The sequence below is a fragment of the Aotus nancymaae genome, unplaced genomic scaffold (assembly GCF_030222135.1).
Source record: "Aotus nancymaae isolate 86718 unplaced genomic scaffold, 86718_ANA_hifiasm-v0.15.2.pri h1tg000048l, whole genome shotgun sequence".
In the NCBI taxonomy this organism is placed as follows: domain Eukaryota; kingdom Metazoa; phylum Chordata; class Mammalia; order Primates; family Aotidae; genus Aotus; species Aotus nancymaae.
In genome coordinates this window covers 13,703,343-13,730,290 of record NW_026988462.1, presented here as the reverse complement: position 1 = coordinate 13,730,290, position 26,948 = coordinate 13,703,343, and the positions used below count along the sequence as shown (strand labels likewise).

General features: G+C 35.2%; 1 long non-coding RNA gene across 1 annotated transcript in view; it reads right to left on the bottom strand.

Moving 5' to 3' along the window:
• Positions 1-26,948, bottom strand: part of LOC135268964 (uncharacterized) — a 396,879-nt gene that overhangs the window by 127,242 nt on the left and 242,689 nt on the right. Inside the window, exon 3 of the long non-coding RNA XR_010337296.1 lies at positions 18,682-18,762. This is a non-coding gene — a long non-coding RNA (uncharacterized LOC135268964). The remainder of the gene's footprint in view (positions 1-18,681; positions 18,763-26,948) is intronic.

Below are 26,948 nucleotides of genomic sequence, written 5' to 3'. Positions count from 1 at the left end.
CTTAAAATCCTGCTTCTAAATTCAGTGTTTGTTAGCTAGGTTTTTATTCAGAACGATGTTCTCTGGTAGTTTGCACATTTGGTAGCTTCCCAGCACAAACACAAAAATGTTCTAAGTTCCTTATGGGCTAATCTGATATAGTCTAGACCCATGTTGCTGTCTTTCCTAAGGACAAGATAACCATTGTAGAAAACTTAAGTATATGAGTACTGAATTTGGCTAAACTGTATTGTTACTTCAGATATCAGTGGTATAAATGAATAATTATCAACATGTTACATGGAAATACTGAGTATATATACATTTATTAAGGAATTGATAGCAAATCTCTGTATGATATTTAATATCACACTAGAAAAAATATTAAAATTTTAGAAAAAAACTATAAGAATTTAGGTGGCATAAGCATGTAAAATGTTTTATTGAGGAAAATGTTATGTTATATTTCTTTCCATGGAAATGGCTCACACTTCTTGGCTGACAAGAAGTGGTTAGTGTGAGCCATTTCCATGGAAAGAAATAAAGGTGATGAGTGACTACACTTTCAGCTGAAATATTCAGGTGCACTAATTGGGGTTAGCTAATGAAACAGCAGAGAAAGGATAGGAGCAAAACAGGGTAACTGTCCACCTGGGAGTAACACGGAACCAGGAGAGGCTTCCCTACCCAGGGAAATGGTGAATGAGTGGGAGACCCTGGGGTCCCACACTTCTTCCATGGATCTTTGTCACCTATGAACCCATTTCACCAGAGCCTTCAGTCTGACATGCAGAGCTACATGGTGTCTTAGTAGAGCTGCTGCTCAGACACATGCAGAATCCCAGGGGCCCTGGATCCCTGGGCATCCAGGCAATAAGTAGCTGGAGCTCTGGCAAAGGGGGTGATTAGCCTTCCTTCCATTACTCCAAGAAAGGGGCTGAGTACAGGGGGCTGAGCAGTGATGACCTGCAGGCCTCACTTCTATGGCACCTTACAGACCAAGACCCACTGACCTGTGATTCTAGCCACTCACCACGATGTTCTCAGGCCTTCACCCACTCTGTTTCCCTGAGATGGAGCTCACAGAGGGAGGGTTGGGCTGTAATCTTTTCTACTTCACAGCCTTTCCCTTTGCTGCCTCCAGGCTCTGGAGAGTCCCAAGGGGAAGGGGGGCTGGTGCAAATCTTTAGCACAGTGCAGCAGCCACACAAAAAAAGTGATGGGAATGTCCTTCACACAGGTGCCATAATTCACTTCTCCTTACTGGGCAGAGCCTTTTGTCCTGGGACTCCAGCACAACCTAAATGCCCTTACCCAATCACCTAAATCAGAGGTGGCTCAATAGTTCTCTGAAGAGAAAATCACAGAGTCAACCTGCAGCTCCTCCATTATTCCAGCTGCAGTTGTAACACCCTAACCACCCTCAGCTGAGGAAGGAAGAAAGGGCTTAGTCACTACACTGGCATTTCTAGCACAGAGCAGCCACCATACTTCAGGGAGACCAGTCTTTTCACCCTGGGAAACCCCACTCACAACATTCAACCAGGCAGGCCCCCAGCTCAGGACTGCAGAACAGAGGCCCTACAGGCTGAGCATACCCACTGGTAGTGGCTCTGAGTTTGACTGGGGAGAGGCTCCCAGAGGAACCAACAGCCCCTCTGCCACTGCCACAACAGTGGTTCTGCTCCTGTTGCCCTGGGTCTGGGGAAGAAACAAAACTTGAGAGCTACACCAGCGCTTAGAGTATGCCTCAACCACCCTAAGAGAATCAAGGGCTCCTTCCTGTGAGCCCTTGATCCATGCTCCCCAACAAGTAGAAACCCTAGCTCTGGCTAGCAGTGCAGCTGCCTTACCTTCTGACTGAACACTCTCAATAGCAATATCTCTATGTCTGTCAGAGGTGGAGCTACCAGGGCAACCAAAAGCCCTTCCATCACTGCCTCTGCTGTTCTTAGAAGGAACAAAGACCCTAAGTTCTTTATCTTAAGAAGGAACAAAGACCCTAAGTTATTTATCCAGACCTCCAGCAAGCTGCAGTAACTGTAAGGAGATGAAGCCAGTCTGTTTCACACAGATCCCAACCACTCCCCGCTGCTTGGCAGCAGGCAAGGTGCACTCCCCAAGAAAATATAAAGAAAAGGAATGAACAAAAATATGTGATTATGTAAAGAAATATGTGATGATGTAAAGAGACCAAATTTATGAATCATTAGTGTCCCTGAAAGAGACAAAGAGAAAGCAAGCAACATGGAAAATGTATTTCAGGATATCATTCATGAAAACCTCCCCAACCTCACTAGAGAGGCCAACATTCACATTCTGGAAATGCAGACAACCCTTGAAAAATACTATGCAAGACAATCATCCCAAAGACACATAATCATCAGATTTTCTAAGATCAAAATGAAAGAAGAAATGTTAAAGGCAGATAGAGAGAAAGGGTAGGTCACCTACAAAGGGAACCCCATGGAGCCAGGAGAGGCTCCCTTACCCAAGGAAATAGTGAATGAGTGGAAGACCCTGGGATCCCACACTTCTTCCCCATAATGCTAACAGTAGACCTTCAGAACTCTATAAGCCATAACAAATTGGGGGACCATATTCAATATTTTTAAGGAAAAATATCTCCAACCAAGAATTTCATATCCAACCAATTTAAGCTTCATTAGTGAAGGAGAAATAAGATCACTTTCAGACAAGCAAATGCTTAAGTCTTTGTTATCACCAGACCTGCCTTGTAAGAGCTTCTGAAAGAGGCACTAAATTTGAAAAGGAAAGATGGTTACCAGCCAATACAAAAACACACTGAAGCACACAGAATAATGATAATATGAAGCAACCACACAAACAAGCCTGCATAACAAACAGTGAATAACATGATGACAGGATCGAATTTACACATATCAATATTAATATTGAATGTAAATGGGCTAAACACACAAATTAAAAGGTACAGAGTGACCAGCTGGAAAAATGAGCAGGACACAGTGGTTAGCTGTTTCAAGAGACCTCTCTCACATGCAATGATATCCAGAGGCTTGAAATAAGGGGATGGAGAAAAATCTACATTGAATGCAGGGTTTGCAATCCTAATTTCAGACAAAACAGACTTTAAACTAACAAAGATAAAGACAAAGAAGGGCATTACATAATGGTAAGAGGTTTAATTCAACATGAAGATCTAACTATCCTAAATATATATGCATTCAACACAGGAGCACCCAGATTCATAAAGCAAGTTCTCAGAGACCTATGAAGAAACTTATGCTCCTGAATAATAACAGTGGGAGAATTCAACACCTCACTGACAGTATTAGATCACCAAGACAGAAAATTTACAAAGATATTCAGGACTTGAACTCAAATTTGATGAAATGGACCTAATAGACATCTAAAGAACTCTTTAACCCAAAGCAACAGAATATATATTCTTCTTATTTCCAAATGGCACATACTCTAAAATCAACCATAAAATCTAACATAAAATAATATTCAGCAAATTCAAAAGAACCAAAATTATACCACCACACTCTTGGACCACAGCACAATGAAAATATAATTCTATACAAAGAAAGTCACTCAAACCATACATTCACATGGAAATTAAACACCCTGCTCTTGAGTGACTTTTGGACAAATAACGAAATTAAGACAGACATCAAGAAGTCGTTTGAAGCTAATGAGAACACAGATACAATGCACCAGAATCTCTGGCACTGCGAAAGCACTGTTAAGAGGAAAATTAAACCTAAACTTCCACATCAAAAAGTTAGAGGTCTCAAATTAACCATCTAAAATCACAACTAGAAGAACTAGAGAAGCAACAGCAAACCAACCCAAAAGCTAGCAGGAGATAAGAAATAACCAAATCAGAGCTGAACTGAAGGAGATTGAGACAAACACACAGAAAGAAAAGAAACATTGAAAAGATCAACAAATCTGGGCTTTTGTTACTTAAAAAAAATTAAGAAGATAGATTACTAGTTGGACTAATAAAGAAGAAAAGAGAGACAATTCAAATAAACACAATTAGAAATGACAAAGGGATGTTACCACTGACCCCACAGAAATACAAATAACGGTCAGAGACTACTATGAACACCTCTCTGCACACAAATTAGAAAACCTAGAAAAAATGGATAAATTCCTGGACACATACACCCTCCCAAGACTTATCCAGGAAGAAACCGAATCCCTAAACAGACCAATAATTAACTTCAACATTGAATCAGTAACAAATAACATAACCAACCAAAAAAAAACCCCAGGATTAGACTGATTTACAGCTGAATTCTACCAGATGTAAAAAGAAGAACTGGTACCATTCCTACTGAAACCATTCCAAAATTTTTCTTTTCTTTTTTAATCTGAGAAGGAGGAGCTCCTCCACAACTAATTCTGTGAGGCCAGCATCACCCTGATACTGAAACCTGGCAAAGAGAAACAACTAAAAAGACAAAACTTTAGGCCAGTATTCTCGATGAACATGATGCAAAAATTCTAAAAAAAGCACTAGCAACCTGAGTCCAATAGCACATCAAAAAGCTAATCTACCATGATAAGTTAATTAGGCTTTATCCCTAGGATAACAGGTTGATTCAACTAATGCAAATCCATAAATGTGCTGCATCACATAAACAAAATTAAAGAGAAGAAACACATGATTATCTCAATAGGTGAAGAAAAATACAACATCTTTCATGTTAAAATAATCCTCAATAAACTAGGCACAGAAGGAACATACTTCAAAACAATAAGAGCCATCTATGACAAACCCACAGCCAAAATTATACTGAATGGGCAAAGCCTGGAAGTATTCTCCTGAAAACCGGCACAAAACCAGACAACACTAATCAATATAGTATTTGAAGTCCTTCACACTTCTATTCAATATAGTATTGGAAGTCCTGGCTGGAGCAATTAGGCAAGAGAAAGAAATAAAAGGCAGTCATATAGAAATAAAGAAAGTTAAAATATCCCTGTTTGCAGAAGACATGATTCTATATCTAGAAAACTCCATAGTCTCTGCCCAGTATCTCCTTGATCTGAAACATAACTTCAGCAAAGTTTCAGGATACAAAATTAATATACAAAAATCAGTAGCATGCCTATAAACCAACAATATCCAAGCTGAGAGCCAAATCAGGAACATAATCCCATTCACAAGTGCCACAAAAAGAATAAAATATCTAGGAATACAGCTAACCAGGAAGGTAAAAGATCTCTACAAATACAATTGCAAAACAAAGACAACAGAGATGACACAAACAAATGGAAACACATTCCATACTTATGGATAGGAAGAATCAATATTGTTTAAATGGTCATGCTGCCCAAAGCAATTTACAGGTTCAATGTTATTTATATCAAGCTACCTATGACATTCTTCACAGAACTAGAAAAAACTATTTTGAAATTCATGTGGAACCTAAAAGAGCCTGAATAGCCAAGCCAATCCTAAGAAAAAGAACAAATCTGGAGGCATTACCTTACTCAATTAATACAGGGCTTCAGTAACCAAAACAGAGTAATAGTACAAAACAGACACATAGACCAATATAAAAGAATAAAGACGCCAGACAAAAAAGCCACACATCTATAACCATCTGATCTTTGGCAAATCTGACAAAAACAAGCAATGGGAAAGGATTCCATCATATTCAATAAATGGTGTTGAGATAACTGGCTAGCATCTGCAGAAGATGGAAACAGAACCCCTTCCTTACACTATATACAAAAAATCATCTCAAGATAAAGACTAAAATGTAAAACCAAAAACTATGAAAACCCTGTAAAGATAACCTAGGAAATATTCTGGACTTAGAAGCTGGCAAAGATTTCATGACAAAGACACCAAGGGCAACTGCAACAAAAGTAAAAATTGTCAAATGAGATCTAATTAAACTAAAACCTGCTGCACAGCAAAACAATCAACAGAGTTAATAGATAACCTTCAGCATAGGAGAAAATATTTGCAAACTGTGCATCTGACAATGGTCAGACAATCAAAAACATATAAAGAACTTAAATTTATAAGCAAATAACAACTCTCCATTAAAAAGTAGGCAAAAAATAAAAACAGACAATTTTCACAAGGGGACATACATGTAGCCAACAAGCATATTAAAAAATGCTCAATATCATTAATCATTAGAGAAATACAAATCAAAATCACAATGAGATACCATCTCACACCAGTCAGAATGGCTATTTTTTTCTTTCTTTTTTATTATACTTCTGGGATACATGTGCAGAACGTGCAGGTTTGGATATATTTAAAATAAGTTGAGAATACAATAATCAATATTTAGATATGAAAATGAAGGTTACATTTCTCTAAATTATACTTTAAGTTCTGGGATACACGTGCAGAATGTGCAGGTTTGTTACACAGGTATACACATGCCTGGTGGTTTGCTCACCCATCAACCCATCATCTACATTAGGTATTTCTCCTAATGCTACCCCTCCCCTATCCCCTCACTCCATAACAGGCTCCAGTGTATGATGTCCCCTCCCTGTGTCCATGTGTTCCCATCGTTCAACTCCCACTTATGAGTGAGAACAAGTGGTGTTTGGTTTTCTGTTCCTGTGTTACTTCACTGAGAATAACGACTTCCAGCTTCATCAATGTCCCTGCAAAGGACATGAACTCATCCTTTTTTATGGCTGTATATATGGCATAGTATTCCATGGTGTGTATGTGCCAGATTTTCTTTATCTTTATCTGGTTATTTCTGGATCTAGGTCCTTGAGGAGTTGCCACACTGTATTCCACAATGGTTGAACTAATTTACACTCCCTCCAACAGTGTAAAAGTGTTCCTATTTCTCCACATCCTCTTCAGCATCTGTTGTTTCCTGACTCTAATTATTGCCATTCTAACTGGCATGAGACGGTATCTCACTGTGGTTTTGATTTGCATTTCTCTAATGACCAGTGATGATGAACTTTTTCATATGTTTGTTGGCCACATAATTGTCTTCTTTTGAGAAATGTCTATTAATATCCTTCACCCACTTTTTGATGGGGTTATTTGTTTTTTTCTTGTAAATTTGGGCAGTATGACCATTTTCACGATATTGATTCTTCCTGTCTATGAGCAATGTTTTTCTGCAGAATGGCTATTTTTAAAAAAGTCAAAAAATAACAGATGCTGGCAAGGTTGTGGAGAAAAGGGAAAGCTTACACACTGCTGGTGAGAGTGTAAATTAATTCAACTATTGTGGAAAGCAGTGTGGTTATTTCTCAAAGAACTAAAAATAAAATTACCATTTGCCCTAGAAATCTCATTACTAGGTATACACCCAAAGGAATATCAAACATTATACCATAAGGACACATGCACACGTATGTTTATTGTAGCACTGTTCACAATGGCAAAGACATGGAATGAACCTAAATGCCCATCAATAGCAGACTGGATAAGGAAAATGTGGTACACATGCCTCAGGAAATACTAGGTATTTCTATGCATCTGTAAGAAGTAATGAGATTATGTCCTTTGCAAGAACATGGATGTAGTTGGAGGTCATTATCATTAGTAAACTAATGGAGGAACAGAAAATAAAATATGTGTGTTCTAACTTATAAATCGGAGCTAAATAATGAGAACTGGTGGGCATAAAGAAGGAAACATTCAAACTGGGGCCTACTTGATGGAGGAGATTGGGAACAGGAAGAGGATCAGAAAAATTACTGTTGGGTACTATGCTTAGTACCTGGTTGATAGAATGCTCTGTATAACAAACCACCATAACACGAATTTGCCTGTATTAATAAGCCTACACATGTACCTCTGAATCTAAAAAAAAAGTTGAAAAAAAAAATTCCATCATAGATCCTAGGTAAAGGAAGACAAAAAAATTATATTAAAAACATAAAAATAAAAACAATTTTGCTTTTCGTAGATATAAATATTTTAAATAAACAAATATGTTAAATGCAGCATTTTATTTTGGTTAAGATAGTTGCTAAGGCAAAAAGTACAAAACACAGATTAAAAAGACCTTAGCATGAATCACAGATCTGCACTAAAATATTCATATAAAACTTGGCAATTTAATTAACTCCTGTGTACTTAATCATTATTATTTCAAATGGTGATGAGAATTCAGACTTCAAACATTTGTTGTGAGAAATTTATGAGTCAATGCCAAAGAAAGTTTCTGGTGGCTAATGAACATGCAAAAGCAAGTGTTTTTCACATAACAAATATATAGTGTTGCCTTAACAGTATTTTTTAATAAAAATATTTCATAAGTATATGTAAAAATAGTAAAATTAAATTAAATTGAAGACATTTAAAATAAGTGCATGTATGAATAATTAAAAGTAGATTATTAAAATGTAAACCAGAAAAATAGTTGCTTTATTTTTACTCAATTTTTATGTAACTTCTTCCCATATCATTTTGCATGTATGTTTTAAAACTAGTAGAATTATATAATTCTCCCAACATTAATTTTCAAATATTACCTGCAATATGAATTATTTACTGCAAAATATTGTATACACAACTTCAACGTTTGAGTTAAGTTCTTTATTTGTAGTTTCCCACTTGAAAAGAAATTTTTACATATTGGGTGCAATTTTAGAAATATGCATCAAGTCTTGAAATATATTAGATAACATTTGGCTTTATGACTATTTCAACTCTTTCTCAAAGACATTAGTATATTGGTTCTATTATGTATATGACAATTTGAATAAAAATAACAAAGTGGTTAAAATGTTCTGTTAGAAAGAAATCATTAATATAAATTTATATAAATTAAGAAGGTATGGTACTAACATTAGCATAGACTAAAAAATATATAAAAATATACTCACATATCTGTACTGTTGTATGTATGTTTGTGTCCACCTCAAATTTTCAGTGTTGAAATCTAATCCCAAGGTAATGGAATTAAGATATAAAGCCATTTACTAGGTCATGGGATTAGGACTCTTATAATGGGAATAGTGTGCTTTTAGACACCAGAGAGCTAATTCACCCCTTCACATTGTGAAGATCCAGCTATCAAATACCATCTATGAACCAAAAATTCCTCATCGAACATTGAATCTGGTGATGCCTTGATCTTGGCATTACCGGCCTCCAGAACTGCAGGGAATAAAGTTCTGTTGTTTATAAGTCACCCAGTTTATGGTATTTAGTTATAGTGACCCAAAAGATCTAAGCCATCAGTCACATATACAGACAAATGTGGTTTTATAAAAGAGTAGTGTAAATTATAGAACTTTCACTAATGGTGTTTATTCAATTAAGAATCCATATGGAAATAAATGAACTGTAGTTTTACAGTAAAACAATTTCAGTAGATTAAAGATCTAAGTGTTGGCCGGGCGCGGTGGCTCACGCCTGTAATCCCAGCACTTTGGGAGGCTGAGGTGGGTGGATCACGAGGCCAAGAGATCGAGACCATCCTGGTCAACATGGTGAAACCCCGTCTCTACTAAAAATACAAAAAATTAGCTGGGCACGGTGGCGCGTGCCTGTAATCCCAGCTACTCAGGAGGCTGAAACAAGAGAATTGTCTGAACCCAGGAGGCGGAGGTTTCAGTGAGCCGAGATCGCGCCATTGCACTCCAGCCTGGGTAACAAGAGCGAAACTCTGTTTCAAAAAAAAAAAAATCTAAGTGTTAAAAGTAGATAATTAATCTTATAAATAAATAATACAAAACACAATTGACATAACTTAAAGGAGGGCAGGTTTTTTCTTCTGTTTCTCTACACAAAATCACTATGAAGAAAAATACTTTAAATTTGACTATATTACATTAAAAGTCAGAAAAAAACCTCTTTTAAATGAAAATATAAGTAGAATAGAAAATCAAACCACCAGCTAAGGATAATGCATGCCATACATGTAAGCAGTTAAATTTTTGATAGAGAATACATATGAGGCTCATATCTCTCAATACAGAGAAAAATAGAGAATTGTGTAAAGGAATGGGCAAAAGCTTAATATTATTAAAAATAGAGAAAATAGAATCCAACAATCAATGATAAACCAAGAAATACCCATAACATTTAAGTTGATAAGACTAAAAACTCTGCAAAGCCAAGGGTTGTGGGGGCATACAGGGTAATGAGAACTTTTATGCATCACTAGTTGGGTTATAATTGGATTAACAACCTTGGAGTACTGTTTGCATACTTGATGAGTGTGAATATGTATATATTCTGAGATTCAAGTATTCCACTCCCAGGTATCACTTAGAAAAATAGTTACACATGTGTGAAAATATTCATAGTAGCATTGTATAAAATCATCAGAAATTCTGAATTCATGCATATGCCCATTATAATGAACTATTTTTATTTCTAAAGGTAGGATGGACCCCTGTGAGTCATTACAGTAATTTATACTCAGTATAGACCAACATGTTCTTGAAACAGTTTACTAATGGATCTGACTCACTATTACAGTGAAAAAGAAATAAATCTGGATAATTCAACCCATTAAACTAATCAGAATTACAAAGCTGAAGTTGTGTCTTCGATGTAGTCCCGTGAATAATAGGGAAAAAAATTAAAAGTTTATTTAAAAGTATAGATAAGTCATGGCTAATAGCTTATGTTGAAAAGATTATACTTTTCTAATAAATACTTTAAAGCAGTAATGATTTTTGTGATAGGCAGTACTATAACATGACTCCAATGTTTCTCTTAAATGAACAGGTCATTAACTTGGTTTTAAGCAATAGAATATGACAAAGCTATGACCATGTTTTGTTGTGGCATAGCTAAGGTAAAATAATTTTGCAAATTTAATAAACACCCCTAAATAGCTGACTTTAAGTGAATAGAAAATAAATTATCCTTATTAGGTTTGACCTAAACAGTTTAGCCCTTTAAAAGAGGTTCTGAAAATCAGAGATTTTTCCTTGTTCTGCTGTCTTTGAAGAAGTGAAACTTTTCCCTGATATATAAGGCTTTGAGGAAATTCATTCTACCAATACTGTGTAAGCTTGGAGCTTGGAGATGACTTAGAACCTCAGATGAGTCCCAAGCCCTGATGCCTTATTGCGACGATGAATACCGCAGTAGTAGACTCAGTTTTTCCATTCCCATACCCTTAAACTATGGAAACCATGTGATAACTAATGTGCATTACTTATTTACATTAAATTTGTGATAGTGTATAGAGCATATATATAGAAAACTGACAGTTACTCAAAAATAAAATTAAAATAATGATTGCAAATCTTCCCAAATAATTTAACAAATATTTCTTATTTCTAGGCTGGTAAATTAAATTTTTATATCTCTACAGAGTATTAGTTTTGTATCTTTCTCTTTTCTTTGTGTTCTCCATCTGAGCCTAGTTAGTCAGAATCTGTATTTTAAAAATTCAGCAGTAGTATGTCTAATATTTACTCCATATCTATGACCTTGGAGAAAACTTTGAACTTCCTTTGGCTTTAGTTGATTTGCTGGCAATACGTTGGTCTCCAAAGGGACTGTGTGAATGCTAAGTAGGTGCACATGCTGCTCCACTGTTGCTTGAAAAGATACTGTAAGGGCATTTATTTCATTTAATTGTCATTGCAAACTATTAAAAGTCCAGTTTTCAGATGCTATCATTTAAATGATACACTTGTATGATTATGTGTACATTAATGTTAAGGTTGTCATTCGAGGAACAAAACTACCTACCTACCTATAGACTCAGCCTAGACACTGACAACATAAACCATGCTTTACTAACTATATTAATGTAATTTTGGGGTTCAGGGGTTCAGGGTGCCCTTGGCTGCCCTGAGAGGATGTTTCTCCAGGTTCTTGGTTTCCTGCCCTCTCAAGAATGAGAGAGCACAGTGCACAGTAAATGCCAGACTCAAAAGTGTTGGTAGAAAGTGATTTATTTAGAAAGAGAGAGAGAGAAACAGGAGAAGGAGAGAGAAAGAAACAGCTAACTCTCACACTGAGTGAGAGAATCCAGAAAGATGAAATTCAGGAGAGGAAAGCAGCTCCACCCTGAGTGGAAGGGAATAGAGAGAGAGATGGAGTTTAGGAGGGGAAGACAGGCTTCCATGAAGGGAATGTTCATGGAAGGGGACTCCAGAGGGAAAATCCAGGATAGAGAAAAACAGCTTCCATGAGCACGAGAGTGTTCGTGGAAGGGGATCCAAACATGGAGTCTGAAGGGGTCTGGAAGAAGGGGACTTTTAACCTGGGAGGAACTCCCATCTTCTCTCAGACATTTAAGTTGATAAGACCGGCCAACGAAAGGAGTTCCTTACAACTTCTGCTGGGTGATTGACTCTTAGTTTCTTCCCGTGCCCACTAAATTTAAACATAAACCTTTAAATCTCCTAGATGGAGAGAGATGGTAAGGGGCATGGCACTGGGAAGTTCTTGCCCTTAAAACTACACCCCCTTATGGACCTGAAACAAGAATACCTTCCCTCATTAACATGATTCTACTATTCCATGGTCTTCATTAGAATTACTTTAATCTTCCTAAATGACCATTCCCAAGAAAAATCCTTTGAATAATCATCATAAAAAGTTTCTGAAAGACCCATGACTCCTCAACAGACAGTATCAACAATTTGGGCACTAAGATTCTATAAATCTCTCCTCTTAAAATCCTTTTCTTAAATTCCAACAATTTTACATTGGTCTTATTAGCTTTACCAAACCCAATCAAGTCTTCTCTTTGAACCACCCTCCTTCAATTGAACTTCCAAATATCACTAGATTTGGAGTTTACCTTCTCAGAGATACTGTCAGAGCTTTGAAATGTGGTGTTTACCTTCATCAATGTAAACAATAAACTCAACTTGTCTTATGAATTAGTTTGTTTATATTAGGAGACAAATGACTTAAGGACAAAACAATATTTATAAAACATTCTAACTCTAAAATTCTGCACTGATTTAAATAATGATTTCATCCTTTAGATTTTTACATTCCTAAAAATGGTATTTTCTTTCATATTTTGAACCATTTATCTTTCTCTTGCATGCTCCATTGAATGAGCCATGAAGCAATGTTATTAGGGTTGATTTTGAAATATTTTAAAATATCTTAAAGTCCTAGTTTTGTATACTGAAATAAACAATTTTAGAAAAAAATGAATAGCAATTTTTTTGGAAAGTTGTAATAATTATTTGGTTACTTAATAACATTTAAATTTTCAATTCAAATTTACAAAATTGTTTGTAGAATGTATCCTAGAAATACCACACATTAAGGACCTGATCTCCCTGAATAAACTCTGGACTTGGCTTTTATTTGTCTTTATCATTTTTGTAGTGCATGACACATAACTGTATATTAGATATTCTTAACATAACCATTTAGAATTACAATTTTAAAAGAATGATAGTTATATGGCAATTGCCCTGTTATAATTCTTTATATGTTGGGATTTTAAAAAAATATATATATTATCTATATTAAAATACATACTATATAAATTTTAATATATATATATTATCTATATTTTAAAAATATATATCTATTGTGTAAATAATAAATATTGAAAATATATCTTTATATTATAAATATAGATAATATATCTATATATTAAATATATATATTTAATCTACTATTTAATCTACTTTAAGCAAAATTGCCATTTTATTTCTTTATATTTATATATATTTATATTTGATATATATTAATATTTAATATAAATATATAAATACAAATATGTATAAATATTCATAAATTTAATATAAATATTTATAAATGTTTATATAAATATATATTATATTCATTATTTATAATATTAAGTAAATTACTAACTTGTTAAGATTATAAGGAATGATGTAAAATTAAAAAGGTTTTCAGGCTAATAAAGATGTATATTATATTGTTATATATCCAACTAGTATATCAGCATAATACTTTAAAAATAATTGATAATTAATATGTTACTATAGGGAATTATTTCTTTAAAATTCAGTTAAATTAGATTGTTTAATATTTTATTTAACTTCTCACAGACACAAGTAGCTAAGAATTGAAGGAGTAATTTGCAGAGTAGTGTCTGGAGACTGCTGCAAACCCCACACCTGCTAAAACTCACTCCTCTGCTAGCCACAGCTGGAGGAAGAAAATGACTCCTGATTTCTATTTTACCTTCCAAATATCAAGCACATGCTTTTCTTTGGCAGAATTTAAATTTGGATCATGCTGTCAAACACTTCTGGGAAAGGCAATTCCAAGTTATCCATTCTCTGTGAAACTGGGGTTATTATAGGCATAGGGAAAAATAGTGTTGTATACCAATGGACATTCTAGATGGGTTCACCAATGCTTTTCATAAATTTGATCTTGAATTATTCAGTGACGTGATCTCATTTAAAATCTAAATGTTGAGGTATAAAAAAGAATTTCATCATTTAAATCAATCTTGTATTTATATTTATCATCACTATTTAAACATACTTCTTTACTACTCAAAGTTTAATACTTTAGTCCCTTTGTTTCATGTAATGTTTCATTGAGCAAATATGATTTGGGAAAATGCCCAAGCTCCAAATTAGCTCCACTGAATTTCCAAACTGCATTTATAATAATTTATCTAACATCTCCCAAAAAATGTCTAATAGGCATCTTAAACTGAACAGACCAAAGAGACCTCTTGATCATGCATTTAGTCTCCCTCTGCACTTTTCTTCCCGATGCAGGAAAGGACGTAATTTTATCCACTTGGCTATCATGTCATGTATCACTTAATTCAGGAAACTTTTAAAAGTAAAAGGGGATGCTATTATTAATTAAGCTGAGGTAATAGTCATAAAGCAACAAAATATATGCTTGATATCTCTATTTGCAACAGCTATCCTGTCTGCTCTACCTCCAAAAGATATTTTGGTAGGATACACCAACATCAACATAGGTTGATTCCATTTATTTATGTAAAATATGTCATGAAATGTTCTTTAGAATATCTACAGAGTTATGCAGCCAGCACTGTAATACATTTTTCTGAATATCTTACTTCCAAAAAGCAATTCTGTACCCATAACTGTCACTCCCCAGCTCCTCACTCCCTTCTATTTCCTATCACCAACTAATCTGGACATTAAATGTAAATGAAATCAGTCAATATCTCATCTTTTGTGACTGACTTCTTGCACTTAGCATATATTATCAAATTTTATCCATGCATCTATACTTCATTTTTTTCACTGTCAAATAATATTCAATTCTTTGGATATACATTATACAAGTCCCTTGGTATATGCACGGAATGGTTCCAAGACTCCCATGTATAGCAAAATTTATACATACTCAAGTCCTGCAGTAGCCACTGAAAAACCTATACATTAAAAAAGTTGTCCCTCCATATATATAGTTACTCATTCAGTGAATACTGTGTTTTAGAATCATGCTGGTTGGAAAAATAAAAAAAGGGAATTTAAAGGAATCTGATATGATTTAGCTGTGTCCCCACCCAGTCTCATCTTGAAATGTAGTTCCCATAATCCCCACGTGTCATGGGAGGGACCTGGTGGGAAGTAACTGAATCATGGGAGTATGTTCTTCTATGCTGTTCTCATGATAGTGAATAAGTTCTCATGAGATCTGATGGCTTTGTTAGGAGCCTCTGCCTTGGCTCAGTTCTCATTCTCCCTTCTGCCACCATGTGAAGGAAAATGTGTTTGCTTTCTCTTTTGCCATGATTGTAAGTTTCCTGAGGCCTCCCCAATGATACTGAACTGTGAGTCAATTAAACTTCTTTATTTGATAAATCACCTAGTCTCAGGTATGTCTTTATGGCAGTATGAGAACAAACTAATACAGCAAATTGGTACCAGGTGGAGTGGAGCACTGCTATAAGGATACTAGAAAATGTGAAAGCAATTTTGGAACTAGGTAACCAGGCAAAGGTTGGAAAACTTTGGTGGGCTCAGAAGAAGTCAGGAAAATGTGAGAAAGTTTGGAATTTCTTAGATACTTCTTAAATGGCTTTGACAAAAAAATGCTGAGAGTGATATGGAAAATGAAGTCCAGGCTGAGGTAGTCTCAGATGGAGACGAGGACCTTGTTGGGAACTGAAGCAAAGTTGACTCTTGTTATGCTTCAGCAAAGAAATTGGCAGCATTTTGTCCCTGCACAAGAGATCTGTGGAATTCTGAACTTCAGACAGATGATTTAGGGTATCTGGCAGAAGAAATTTCTAAGTGGCAAAGTGTTCAAGAGGAAGCAAAGCATAAAAGTTTGTAAGATTTGCAGCCTGATGATGCTATACAAAAGAAAAACCCATTTTCTTGAGAGAAATTCAAGCATGCTGCCAAAATTTGCTTAAGTAGCAATGAGGAGCAGTATGTTAGTCACCATGACAATGGGGAGAATGTGTCCAGGGCATGTCAGAGCTGTTTGTGGCAACCCCTCCCACCATAGGTCCAGAGATTTAGGAGGGAATAATGGTTTTGTAGACCAGGCCCAGGGTCCTCCTGCTCTGTGCACACTCAGAACATTGTTGCCCTGCATGCCAGCTGCTTCAGCTCCAGCCATGGCAAAACGGGCCAACATACAGCTCAGGCCATTGCTCCAGAGGATGCAAGCTCTAAGCCTTGGTGGCTTTCACCTGGTGTTGGGCCTGTGGGTACACAGATGTCAAGAACTGATGTTTGGGAACCTCTTCCTAAATTCCAGAGCATTTATGAAAACACCTAGATTGCCAGGCAGAAGTTTGTTTCAAGGGTGGCGCCCAAATGCAAAACCTCTGCTAGGGCACTGTGGAAGGGAAATGTGAGGTTGGAGCTTCCACACAGAGTCCCAACTGGAAACCACCTAGTAGAGTTGTGAGAAGATGGCCACCATTCTCCAGACCCCAGAATGGTAGATCCACTGACAGTTTGCATCATGTGGCTGGAGAAACTGCAGACACTCAATGTCAGTCTGTGAAAGCAGCCAGGAGGGAGGCTGTACCCTGCAAAGCCAAAGGGCAGAGCTGCCCAAGGCAATGGGAGGCCAGCTCTTGCATTAGCATGACATGGATGTGAGACACAGAGTTAAAGGACATCATTTTAGAACTTTAAGGTTCATAGATGGAAGGGACTTGGCTTATCTTCGATGAGACCTTGGACTTGCACTTTTGGGTTGATGCTGTAATAAGTTAAGACTTTGAGGGATTGTTGGAAAGACATAGTTGTGTTTTGAATTGTGAGAACATGAGATTTGGGAGGGGCCAAGGCAGAATTATATGGTTTGGCTATGTCTCCACCCAAACCTTATCTTGAATTGTAGCTCCCATAATCCCCACATGTCATGGAAGAGACCCTGGAAAAGCTAATTGAGTCATGTGTGCAGTTACCCCATGCTATTCTCCATATAATAAGTTCTCATGAGATTTAAAGGTTTTATAAGGAGCTTCCCCCTTTGCTCGGTTCCCATTCTCTCTCCTGCCATTATGTGAAGAAGGACATGTTTGCTTCCCCTTTTGCCATGATTGTAAGTTTCCTGAGGCCTTCCTAGGCATGCTGAACTGTGAATCAAGTAAAACTCTTGCTTTTATAAATGACCCAGTCTTTGGTATATCTTTACAGCAAGATGAGAACAGACTAATACAAAACCCATGCTGTTCAAACCTGTTTTTCAAGACTTAACTATATCTTGTTTACTCATTATTTGATGTGAAGTTGAGGTGTTTCCCCCTTTCAGTTGTTATGGATCCTTTTATAAAGGTTCCTATACAGTTATGTACTAGAAAAATGCTTTCATTTATATTGGGCTGTATTAACTCTATGTTTAACTTGTTGAGAAATTGTCAAATAATTTTCGAAGTGGCTGTACTATCTAACATTGCAACTTGCAGTATTAGAGAGTGCTAATTTCTCCATATCATCACAAACACTTATTATCATCAGTCACTTTTATTTAGCCATCCTAGTGGATTTAAAATGGTGTTTAATTTGCCTCTTAACCTCTCTAATGATTAATGATGCCTAGTATTATATTCATGTGTTTATTGGTAATTTATATATTTGATTTGGAGAAATGTCTATTCAAATTCATTGACCATTTGAATTGGGTTATTGAGATTAATTGGACTATTGGCTTTTTAATTAAATAACATTTACATTTAATGTACCTAAAAAGAGAATTGACAAGGGTTTTCAAATGAAATAATGGGACAAAGATTTTAGTAAAACCTTTGCACATCTTTCTTGACTAATTGGGTGTTTGTCTAATATTTCAGGGCAGGCACTGAGCTGCTGAGCCTGGTGAAACTAGTAGCTCCTATTATGAATTCACATGCTTTATGATGCATTTTTTCCTATACACATCACTCACCTGAAAAAAATGCACAAATTGTCATATACTATTTTAAACAAATTCTGTTGGCTATAGTAGTGCTATAAGTTGTGTTCATTGATTTATATGGTTTGCCATGAAATACCTTATTTATGAATTATAACATTGAAATAATTTAAATCAAGTTTACTTACAAAAATTTAGAAAGTAAACTTTTATTACTAAGATTTAAGTTCAGTTGCTAAGACAAAGAGGAGAAGGAGCAGCATTTTTTAGATTCAGTGACCTGTAGAGTTCTTTCTCAAATATATTTACCACAAAAAAATGTTGTTAGCATTATGGAAGCTGAGGTTTGGTTCAAATTATTGTTTATATTATTTAAAATTATAGCTTTAAACTGAATGACTACTGCATTTATTGTTAAATATACATGTCATATCTTCTAGAAATCAGACTAATAATCAGATGTTTACCTGTCTTCTTGTTGAGAAGCAAAATAGGCATGGGATTCTGGACAAGTTGCTTAAAGTCATTGGGCCTCCTGTTCCAAATTTCTAAAATTAAGATAATAAAAACAATTATTTCATAGGGTTATTATGAGTATAAAGTGGTCAATATTTGTGAAGTGGTAAAAAGTGTATCTAACAAGTTTTAAGCACCAAATATATTAATACTAAGAAATAGGTCGTTTGAAGATACAGTTTTGTTTCAGGCATTCACACTAACAAGCCAACAACACTTTTGTTTTCTTTTACCAAGATAAAAAACAATCATATTACCCATTTTATATAATAATTATAATGCCAATAACTATTATGATATACCTATTTTATTATACTAAATATGAAGATACATTACAATGCTAACAAACAGGTTTTTAGCAACTTGCTTTTCTAAATGTAACTTCTATAACGTAGTATTAATTTGGGTTAAAATCAAGACATAGTAAAACTAAGTAATTGAGAATGTTTTCCTTTAATTAGAAACTTTAAGCTCAGTTAATATCTCTTCATGGGGGAAATCAGAATTAATAAAAAAAAAAGTGACTACTTTTCATTAATTTGAGATGGAAAAGAAAACTTTTTGTTTACTATATGCTTAGTTATTTACATTTTCATCCAGAACACATAATATGACCTAATCTTGAGTGCTACTTATATTTAATACATTTTTAGTCACTGTTTTACAATACAATATTTTTAAATTCTATATAATATTATCTCCTGATCTAGGACATTAGTATATCTACTAACTATGCATAACAGGATATTAGCCTCTTTTTCTTTTTACTTAAGTACATTTTTAGACAAAATGTAGGATATTTATGTATGCATACATGTTTTATAAGGAGAACCAATGTAATCAGATTTCTAGGGATCTATTTGAATGAAGGTTCAAAGTGCCTCTGGGAAATATCTTTTTCAATGAAACAGCAAAATTTTTATGTTAAGGCACAACATATTTCACTATGAAAAGAACATAGCCAAAGCATGGGATTTATAACAAACAATACACTAGAGAAAAAGGGACAAAACACAAAGCTAATTTCATATTAAACTAGTTGAGAGAATAAGGCATAGAAATGTTGACTGAATGTATCCTTCATTGTCTCCTCTGTAGAAAAATCCTTTAAATTCACTTGTATCTTTTTCTTAGCACATTGAACACTTAAATATTTAAAAATGAAATAAATTGTATCCTTATTTCAGTTAAAATTTGATGGGATACACTCCCTTTTAAATGTTATGTGACCATCCTATAATATTTTAATGCACCAATTCACTTAACAAAATGAAGTTTCTTGGGAATATTTTGCAGGACCAGGAGACCAAAACTCACAATTTTTTCTGAGGATGATGGAACAATATGGAAAGATATGTAGAAAGGGAGGCTGCTTTTCAAATCTTTTGATTTGCTACAGCTTTAAACTTACATGTTCATTGCAAGAATAATACAATTAATTTTCTTAGAACATTTACCCAGTTTTATAATTGTTAACATTTTATTTCATTCTCTGTATTCAGAAGTTTACACGTATGCACATATTTGTATTTCAGAACCCCTTGCGAGCACCTCGGATGTGCTGGAGCTCTTTACCCCTAAATACTTCAGTTTGTATTTTTAAAGAAAAGGGGAATTTTCTTATATAACAACAGAAATGTAAAATGCTAGAAAATTTAACATTGGAACACCACCAACACATACCCTGTAGTCCTTATTTAAATACCAATTGTCCTGATAATGGCCTCTATAGTTTACAGTTGCTGCTTCCAGGATTATGTGCAGAATCACACATGGTATTTTGCTGTCATATCTTTTAAGAATCTATTAACCTGGAATGTTGCCACAGATTTAATTTCTGTTTCTTAACCTCGACAGTGTTAAAAAGTACAGGCCAGTTATTTTGTGCAGTTTCTCTAAATTGACCTTTTCTGATGTTTCCTAATGATTAGATTCATGTCGTGCTGTTTGTCAGGCATACCACACCATGAGTACAGTGTCCTCAACGTCACAGCTGAAGACATATGTAGAATGTGCTTTTTATCCAGTATTGGTAACATTAGCTTTTATCACTGGATTAAGAAGGTGACAAGTTTTGTCCTGTAAATTTAATTAATAAGAGCAATTAATGAATAAGCTTTCTGTAGGTATCTAATTTGAGATTATAAAAAATATTCTGTTGCTTATCAAATTTGAACTATTTGAGGATTTTTTGGTACACACACACACACACACACACACACTTATATACAATTTTGACTTCACTATAAGGGATATCTTTCCTTTATTTCCTTTTTATCTGTCCCTCACCCGTTTCTTCCTTCCTTCCTTCTTCTCTTTTTCCTTTCTTGTTTCCTTATCTTTCTATTAAATGAGTTATTGTTTTCTTTAATGAGTGGTATTATGCTATGTGACATTATTGATTTTGATGCACAATTTGTAAGGAACATTATTATGATCACAACTTCACATATACTCACTCATATTATATTCCTTTTTTTTTCTTCTGTATTTTTTTTTTACATTTTATTGCGTTTTAGGTTTTGGGGTACATGTGAAGAACATGCAGGATTGTCGCATAGGTACATACACGGCAATGTGGTTTGCTGCCTTCCTCCCCATCACCTATATCTGGCATTTCTCCCCATGTTATCCTTCCCCAACTCCCCACCCCCCACTGCCCCTCTCCTAGTTCCCCTCAACAGACCTCAGTGTGTGATGCTCCCCTCCCTGTGTCCGTGTGTTCTCATTATTAAACATCCACCTATGAGTGAGAACATGCGGTATTTGATTTTCTGTTCTTGTGTCAGTTTGCTGAGAATGATGGTTTCTAGGTTCATCCATGTCCCTACAAAGGATACGAACTCATCATTTTTTATGGCTGCATAGTATTCCATGGTGTATATGTGCCACATTTTTCCTGTCAAGTCTATCATTGATGGGCATTTGGGTTGGTTCCTATTTTCCATGGATAGTATTTGAATCTAGATACAGGACTTTACAAATAAAAGTTGAAATGGTTTAATAAAGTCTGAAAGAAAAACATATTTTTACAACTTATGTAACATAATATTTTCAAAGGCCAAAGGTAAGAGATAAGACTTCTGCAGAAAAATAAATGATGTAAATACGTGTAGTTGATTCAGTATTTTGTATGCCAAAGAAAACCAGGCTAATTTCTTGAACAGCAATACAAGAATATACCATTAGCCAAACCAGTAATGCCTTTGACATCAATCTCTTATTGCTCTGGTACAAACATGGAGGAACATTTACTATGCATAACCCTCTTGGAATTCAAATGAAATTCCTTAATAGTGACACTTTTAGCAATCATTGTCAGTCATGATCATTTTGGGGCTTTCAGAGTCATGACCATTAAGGCTGTGAACACAGTGACCTAAAGCAAGAGAAAAGAAAGTGGTAATCATATAGAAGTGATTTGAGTAGTACCATCCAGGTCTCAAATTCTAAACTGATACAAATATAATATAAACAAACAAGAAAAAACAAATTAAATTATTTTAAAAATCACAGCAATTTGGTTGGTTACTATTATGTGAAATAACATATATTTATGATCATTCAATGTGGATTTAATAATATATTTATTTAAAAGTAACATGCCATGTCTTTCCCATCCTCAATTGAAATGTTCATTTCTGATGTAACACACATTAAAAACAAACTAACAAAGACACAAACTAAAACACTTTGGGCCTTTGCTTTGTAGATTTATCTAGGAATTTCTCCTTCTGTAACTCTTTTTTTAAATTATCATTATACTTTAAGTTCTAGGGTACATGTACAGAATGTGCAGGTTTGTTACATAGGCATACGCATGACATGGTGGTTTTCCACACCCATCAACTCCTTCATCTACATTGGGTATTTCTCCTAATGCTATCCCTCCCCTAGCCCCCAACTCTTGACAGGCCTTGATGTGTGATGGTCCCCTCACTGTGTCCATGTGTTCTCATTGTTCAACACCCACTTATGAGTAAGAACATGTGCCTTTTGGTTTTCCATTCCCATATTATTTGCTGAAAATGATGGTTTCCAGCTTCATCCATGTTCTTGCAAAGGACATGAATTCATCCTATTTTATGGCTCTGTAGTATTCCATGGTGTATATGTGCCACATTTTCTTTATCCAGTCTATCATTGATGGACATTTGGGTTGGTTCCAAGTCTTGGCTAATCTGAACAGTGCCGCAGTAAACATACATGCATGGTGTCTTTATAATAGAGTGATTTATAATCCTTTGGGTATAAACCCATTAATGGAATTGCTGGGTCAAATGGTATTTCTGGTTCTAGATCCTTGAGGAATTGCCACACTGTCTTCCACAGTGGTTGAACTGATTTACAATCTCACCAACAGTATAAAAGTGACCCTAATTCTCCACATCCTCTCCAGCATCTGTTTTTCCTAACTTTTTAATGATCATCATTCTAACTGACGTGAGATGGTATCTCATTGTGTTTTTAATTTGTATTTCTCTAATGACCAGTAATGATGAGCTTTGTTTCATATGTTTGTTGGCTGCATAAATGTCTTCTTTTGACAAGTGTCTGTTCATATTCTTCACCCACTTTTTGATGGGATTGTTTGTTTTTGTATTGTAAATCTGTTTAAGTTTTTTGTAGATTCTGGATATTAGCCCTTTGTCAGATGAGTAGATTGCAAAAATGTTTTCCCATTCTGTTGGTTGCCAGTTCACTCTATTGATAGTTTCTTCTGCTGTGCAGAAGCTCTTAAGTTTAATTAGATCCCATTTGTCAATTTTGGCTTTTGTTGCCATTGCTTTTGGTGTATACATTATACAAAAGTTAACTCAGTATGAATTAAAGACTTAAATGTAAGACCTAAAATACATATAAACCCTAGAAGAAAACCTAGACAATACCATTCAAGACAAGGGCATGGGCAAAGACTTCATGACTAAAACTCCTTCTATAACTGTTGAATGACAGTCAGATACTCGTGTACCTTCTCTGTATGATACCATTCATCTGTCTAAGTAACTGAAATTTGCAATTTCCTTTTTAAGGTTTTATGATTTATAGATAAAATTTAAATTGTGTTTTAAATGTTGAATATTGAGTTACCTATCACTTCTTTATATACCTCTTTGGAAGCTCTTGAACTTATCACTGTCTTATTCATGCTGCTGCTAAAGAGATCAAATCAGTGTGTGTTCCAACAAATTAATGCAAGTGCAATGGAAAGCATCTCACCTCATATCCATACCATTCGAATCTCACCTTGAGGTGTCGATGCATGCACAACTCAGAAGTGCCTGACATGTAGCATCTTGGGAGTAAAGCACCTACAAATCAGACACTGGAGCTGATGAACCAAGTCTTTCCCATCAGTTTCCTGAGAATTTCAGATATTCTTAGAGGACATTCCTACCACATCTTTTTATCAGTCACCCTGGAGCCAGCCATCTTCATTATCTATTTGCATATTGGCTTTCTATTCCTTGCTCACTCTTCATGTTCCCTTTTGTTTTCTTGGATTACTTTATCAACAAAGTGCTAGCTAAGAAGACATTGTTTCAGGCCACACATGATGCAAAGCTTCTGAAAAAAAATATGGCTGTCTTTTTGCATTTTACTGATATCAATTTAGTCAACAAAATAATTTTAATTGAAGATTGAAAATGAGGCATAAGCTATACTGGAGAATTTGATTTAATTCCTTGAAATTCTTATTTTATTTTTTGCCTTTTTCTAAGACAGTCTCTTGATATAATGAAAAAAATGTGTGACTAATAAGTAGTCTTTTTAAAGTATCTTTTGCCTTTAATCAGTATTGTACCAATTATGTTTCTGAGTATATAATTGTCTTTGCTCTCCTGAAAAGGAAAAATAATCCGTTTTCATGAGACAAAAATTGTGTTCCCAAGTGTGAAAAAAAACAATATCTTTAAATTTCTCAAATTATAATCATATAGGTTTCCTTGCAACCCATAACTACAGAGTTACCCTATAATTTCTTTCAGTACAGATTTAGCTCTAGTCTTCTGTATGATCATAGTATAGCAGTGATACAATAGCATCTCCTCACATGGCTCTGCTGTGGCTAAGATTTCCTGGCTCATATTTGCACAAAAGGCATAAGAAGCTGGAAAAATCAAAGATACATAAGAAAGAATTCATTAAAAAAATAAATAAATAAAAGTTTTGAAAGCCATGCTTGCATTCATTTCTTGCAGTTCCTATAAAAATACCTTGCTACTGTGCATACTCTTCTTAGTTCCTGGTGAGAAAATATTTTATTTATACCTCAAGTCCTCACAGCAGCTATGAAAAAAAAATTATTAACATAAAAACACTTGCTAACATTCCATATTTTCCTTCACTGAGCATATTAATATAATTTTTTAAAGAGGCATATATTCTAAGAAAAACACCAACTTTGCTGAAAAAAACATGAGTTACTCTACTAGAGCAATTGGAAACAATTGTATATTTCCTGTAAAATTTATATTAAAATATTTTTGCCATTTCTTTTCAGTTCTATGTAACACCAGCAGGTGGCAGGATTAAGGCACAAAAAAAAAATGCCGAAATCCTTGAGAAATGTAAAAGAAATATATTATCCTTTTTCTCAATGTCTTAGGATGGCAGTCATTTTTCTTTCTGTGCATGCAGGTTACTAAAGTCATTCATGGCTACTAGTCCTTAGCAGACACATCCTTTTCCTTAAACCAACTGAAGCCATGCCCTTTTAAGACTCTGATCACAAATCACCACTGTGCTGCAGTAATTTTCAGTTTTTACCATAAAGTGAGTCCAAAGCATATGGTGTGCATAAATTTGGATTATCTTCATACTGACAAAGATTCTTTGCTTGACCAAACTTTATTCAGCCTCCGGAAACTTCTCCTAAGGCTGCCTGTGCACTTTCTTGCAAAATCCAGCTTTAGCAAAGAACCCTGCTAAATCAGTTTAGCTAGAATCAATCCCCCTCCCCGTGATGTCTCATCACCCTCAATATAAATCGGGTTCCTCACTTGCCATCTTTTGGGAGATGTCTGATTACCATCGCCTGCCTTCAGCAGGAATCCTGCTAGCTCAGTACGGCCAGAATACCTCTAATCCCTGATGTGTCCTCTTAGTAATTTTTCATCCACTGATTTCCAGCCTTCTCCCTGACTATAAATTCCCACCTGCACATGCTATATTCAGACTGGAGTCCAATCTCTCTCCTCAAATGCAATTTCCATTGCAGTGGCTCATATAAACCAACCGTGATGGTTTTGAATAAAGTCTGCCTTACAATACCTTAACAAATATTGTTGAATAATTATTCTCTCGTTAACAATAATAGGTTACAATGAGTACTCTTTGGGAAAATTGTTATATTTATATGATGAGGACGAGGACAAGACTAAAATTAAACTAACTTGCCTTTTAATAATCTAAGATTTGATAGTAAATCTCTGATAGGACACTTTGCCACATTTTTGTGGCAAACTAGATAATGAGGTTATGGGTTACAGGCCTTCTAAAAATTGGCTAAAAGAAGCCAGGGAGCAGTAACTGACGCCTGTAATCCCAGCACTTTAAGAACCCGAGGCAGGTGGATCACCTGAGGTAAGGAGTTTGAGACCAGCCTGGCCAACATGGTGAAACCCTATCTCTACTAAAAATATAAAAATTAGCCAGGCCTGGTGGCATGTACCTGTAATCCCCACTACTCAGGAGGCTGAGGCAGGAGAATAGCTTGAACCTGGAAGGCAGAGGTTGCAGTGAGCCAAGATCACGCCACTGCACTCCAGCCTGGGCAACAGATCAAGACTAGGTCTTAAAAACAAAACAAAACAAAGTTTTAAAGGCAGACACACTTCTTTCTCTTGGAAATTCTCTCAGATATTCCTACTTTTATTTCCCCTGTCAACAAATGCACACATGCCTTGGTGGTAAAAATGGTTCTGTACTAATTTACTTACAGTCAGTGTATGGAGTAATGTCTACATTTTTTAAACGATTATATTCCCTGAGTTCCCTAATTAGATCGCTTTTCTTAGAGGAATAATTGTTCCTATATTCTTTCCTTAAAATCCTTCTGCATAGTTTATAATCTATTTAGAATACAATACCACATGCTATACTAATAAAAAATTACTTCTACAAAATTTTATTTAATAACTACTTGTTAATTAGAGGAACTGAAATGATTACATTTTAATATTACCAAGTTCAGGAAACTTTGTAAATACTTGTT